We start from the raw sequence: 5214 nt of genomic DNA, 5'->3' as shown, positions 1-5214 counted from the left end.
GCAGGGACAGGAGGCCAAAGACACTCTTGGGGAAAATCGCCCATACTCTCCCACCGCCACCACCTTTAGAGATCTGGCTTCCTTGTCCAGGGCTTGGCTTTCCCAGAAGTCCACCCTCCCCCATCCCTTGAGGCCCAGTTGATACCCAGGGAACTCTGGGACCCCCCTGGGGCCCAGAAACCAAAGTGCATATGACTGAAAGGGGGTGAAACAGATGGCTACAGAGCCCCCACTTCACGGATGTGAGCCTGGAGAATGGCAGACCTCCACCTCAGATAGCAGTGTTGGGGGTGTAGCAGGAGTTACAGTGTTGTTTATAAAACCAGACTCCATCGAGAGGAAAATGGATAATCAAACTGGTAAATGGGCTTAGTAGCCATAAAAGGGCTTACCAGTCAACAATAAAAGAGAAGAGACTACAGATAGGTGTAAGAACATGGATGAATCTCAACTTTGTCATAAGTAATAGAAATCAGACACCAGACTGCAAAATGTTTGATTCGTTTCACATGAACAGGCAAAACTAATCTGTTAAGGATAGATATAGAACAGTGATTGCCTCAGTTTTGAGGTGGAGAGGGAACTTCTGACATTTGTTAAATTTAACATTCAACTCTTGATATTTTAATATTTAATACTTTAATATTTTAACATTTTTAAATGTGGAAAAGATAGATAAATGTGTGGTTGTTATTTATTCTCTGTAATATTCTTTGCGTTTTGAATATTCTATAATTAAGCATATATGAATGTTTCTCAAAAACATGAAAAAAAGGTACTGAGTATAGTACCAGGAATAGAATTAGAAGGCTAAAATATATGACAAAATCCCTAACTATGGCATGTTATTTTAAGTATATATGTGACAGTTAAAATACTAAAAATGTAGTTTACATGTCAACTATAGACAATATAAAATCATCTCTAAACAAAAATTTTAGGTCAATTTACTTGCGTTGATATTTAATATACAGAAAAAAATTAAGTAGATGGTGGGAAGGGCACTGATGCAGGGAATGGGGCCAAAGATTATGTATGATTGCTGGCTTTGAGGCTGATTTACCTACTTCCTGAAAAGAATGTCAAGGACAGTTGAGCAACAAGCTTCTCCCTCTTGTGCTAAGGTGTCTGTAGCAAACGGCACCCTCTCATCAGTTCTGTGAACCTGTGAACTTCTCTCTGTGTTTGGAACCACAAAATAATTTTTGGTGGTCTTCCTTAACACAAAATGTAAAGATATCTTCGTGTCCTCCATCTATAGCACACCTCATCTTTTAGACACAATCTCAAATGAATTAACATTTCATACATAATCTTTAATTTGGGACTTCCTTTCCCAAGCAAAGCTTGAGGGTAACTAATATTTCGCTGATTTCAGCAACTGTAAGGATTTCCAATTTTGCTCAATTTTATTATCACTTGTCTCAGCAAAAGTTTTTCTGTTTAGTTTCCACTCATTAAAAAACAACAACAACAATAATAAGGGCATATTGCAAAAAGATATTCAAATACTTATGAAAACCACACAGTGCCACAAAAGTATCTTTCTTCTAGGCCTGTTAATGAGTTTTCCTTCAACAGTTGCTGTAGGTTGATGTTCCTCAACTCTAGTATCTTCAGGGCACTTAATAGGGGTTCCACACTTAGCAGAACCACCAACTCTTTGTAAAACTTTTAAAGCTTTTGATATGATAATTTATAATAAACATATATTTGGTCTTTGTCTTCTCTGGCACAGAGCTCCTAAAATTCTTAGAATTCCTAAGTTATAAGAACAATATAAGTGTCTCATGTTACAAGGGGACCTTGGGGAAGCAACTAAAAATGGGAACTGGTCACAGTGCCTGAGTGGCTCAGTTAGTTGAATGTCTAACACCAGCTCCGTCATGATCTCATGGTTCATGAGTTCAAACCCCATATTGGGCTCACTGCTGTCAACGCAGAGCCCGCTTCAGATCCTCTGTACCCCTCTATCTCTGCCCCTGCCCCACTCAGTCTCTCTCTCTCAAAAATGAATAGATATTTATTTTAAAAATGTGACTGGCTGCCAGTAGAGCCAATGATGGGATTAGAGGTTTGGAAGTTTCAGTCCCACCTCCCCAATTTCCTGGGAGGAGAGAGGGGCTGGAGATTGGGTTCAATCATCAATGGGCAATGAATGATTTAATTAATCACACCTATGTAATGAAGCCTTCATAAAAATCCAAAAGCATGGAATTCTGGTAGGCACAAACATGGAGATTTGGGGAGAATGCCATGATTGGAGAGGACATGAAGGCTTCATGCCCTTTCCCTATACCTTGCCCTAGGCATCTCTTCCATCTCACTGTATGTGAGTTATATCCTTTTATAATAAATCTGTAATTTGGTAAGTAAAATGTTTTGCCGAGTTCTGTGAGCTACTCTAGGAAATTAAACCCAAGAAAGGGGTCGTTGGGACCTCCAATGTATCAGAAATGGGTGAGAAGCACATGTGTTGTATATTGGTTTAATATGATTTCAAATCCCCTTGTTTATAACCAAGACAAAATAAAATTGCTTTTAGAAGTGAAGTTGTTTTCATCATCAAAGGCAAGGGAAACAAAAGCAAACATGAACTATTGATACTTCAAGATAAAAAGCTTCTGCACAGCATGGTAACATTCAACCAAACTAAAAGGCAGCCTAGAGAATGGGAGAAGATATTGGCAAATGACATATCTAATTAAGGGTTAGCACCCAAAATCTATAAAGAACTTATCAAACTCAAAACCCAAAAAACAACCCAGTTAAGAAATGGGCAGAAGACATGAATGGACACTTCCAAAGAAGACATCTAGATGGTAAATGGACACATGAAAAGATGCTCAACATCATGTATCATCAGGGAAATATAAATCAAAACCATGGTGAGATAACACCTCACACCTGTCTGAATGGCTGAAATTAAACACAAGAAACAACAGGTGTTGGGAGAAAGGGGAAACTTCTTTGCACTGTTGGTGGGAAAGTAAACTGGTGCAGCCACTCTGGAAAACACTATGGAGGTTACTCAAAAAACTAAAAATAGAGGGGCGCCTGAGTGGCGCAGCTGGTTACACATGTGACTCTTGATCTCGGTTCAGGTCATGATCTCACAGTGTGTGGGTTCAAGTCCCGCATCAGGCTCTGTGCTAATGGCAGAGCCTGCTTGGGATTCCGTCTCTCCTTCTCTCTGCCTTTCCCCAGCTTGTTCTCTCGTTCTCTCTCTCTCTCTCTCTCTCTCTCTCTCTCAAAATAAATAAGTAAACTTAAAAAAAAAACTAAAAATAGAACCCGGCAATCACACTATAAGGTATTTACCTAAAGGATAAAAAAATACACATTCAAAGGGGTACGTGCACCTCAATGTTTATAGCAGCATTTTCAAATATAGCCAAACTATGGAGAGAGCCCAAATGTCCATTACCTGATGAATGGATAAAGAAGATATATATCTATCCATATACATACAATGGAATATTACTCACCCTTCAAAAAGAATGAAATCTTGCCATCTGCAATGACATGGATAGAATTGGAATGTATTATGCTAAGCAAAATAAGTCAGAGAAAGAAAATACAATATGACTTCACTTATATGTGGAATTTAAGAAACAAAACAGATGAACATATGGAAAGGGGGAAGAAAGTGGAGAGAGGAGAAAAAAACCATGAGAGATTCTTAACAACAGAGAACAAACTGAGGGTTGACAGAGGGAGGTGATGAGTGAGAGATGGGCTAGATGGGTGATTGGTATTACAGGGGGCACTTGTTGTGATGAGCACTGGGTATTGAATGTAAGTGATAAATCACTGAATTCTACTCCTGAAACCAATATTGCATTATATGCTGGCTAACTAAAATTTAAATTAAAAAAGAAATAAAGTTGTTTTAATATAAAAATAAAGGAGTTGTGTCAGTATATCATTATCTCATCTCTTCTCACTGATATGAACTTAGTAGCTAAGCTGCTGAAGGGCCCTGCTGAAGGATTACCAGTCAAAATATGTGAAGAAGCTTCCTGGGCTGTTCATTTTAGCCATTCTGACCGGTGTGAGGTGGTATGGGAACACTTTTGCACTGTTGGTGGGAATGCAAACTGGTGCAGCCACTCTGGAAAACAGTGTGGAAGTTACTCAAAAAATTAAAAATAGAATTGTCCTATGACCCAGCAATAGCACTGCTAGGAATTTACCCAAGGGATACAGGAGTGCTGATGCATAGGGTCACATGTACCCCAATGTTTATAGCAGTGCTTTCAACAAGCACCTAAATGTCCATCAACTGATGAATGGGTAAAGAAGATGTGCTTTATATATAAAATGGAATACTACTTGTCAATGAGAAAGAATGAAATCATGCCATTTGCAACAATGTGGATGGAACTGGAGGGTGTTATGCTAAGTGAAATAAATCAGTCAGAGAAAGACAGATACCATATGTTTTCATTCACATGTGGATCTTGAGAAACTTAACAGTAGACCATGGGGGGAAGGGAAGGGGAAAAAAGAGTAACAGAGAGAGGGAGGCAAACCAAAGAGACTCTTAAATACAGAGAACAAACTAAGGGTTGATGGGGTAGGGGAGAAGGGAAAGTGGGTGATGGTCATTGAGGAGGGCATTTGTTGGAATGAGCACTGGGTGTTGTGTGGAAGCCAATTTGACAACAAATTATATTTAAAAATATATATGAAGAAGCAACTCTCAGAAGGGGACATTTAAACTACAAATACCAAGAGTTTGTGAGGGATATCCATGAGTATTTAGTCTGAGCAAGGCTACAATTTACTGATCTGAATAGCCTTCTGAAGACCTTGGGGAAATTAACTCCTGCCATGGTAAAACTAGCAATGGTGAAAGCCATGCAGCAACTCTGTGAAGGAGATCATCTTGCCCACCTACACCTTGGCATCTTTTCCTATCAACATGCTGTAGTAACCAGGGAATTTTACTTTTGCACTGGCAGCTGGACATCAGTTCTTGGTTGGCTAAACTGTCTCTGCTGATTATCAACTCTATAAAGACACACCACAACTAAACTTGGATTCTATTCCTTTCATCTCCCCTCACCTGGAACAATAGTGTGACAAATCCATCATTGGTTTGGAGTATGTTATTTCTTTTTTTTTTTTAATGTTTATTTATTTTGAGAGAGAGAGAGAGAATGAGCAGGGAAGGGAATGAAAGAAAGAGAGAGAGAGAATCCCAAGCAG

This window comes from Acinonyx jubatus, chromosome E3 (assembly GCF_027475565.1).
Source record: "Acinonyx jubatus isolate Ajub_Pintada_27869175 chromosome E3, VMU_Ajub_asm_v1.0, whole genome shotgun sequence".
Lineage (NCBI taxonomy): Eukaryota > Metazoa > Chordata > Mammalia > Carnivora > Felidae > Acinonyx > Acinonyx jubatus.
The sequence above is the reverse complement of the archived record's forward strand: the minus strand, read 5'-3'. Positions refer to the sequence as shown.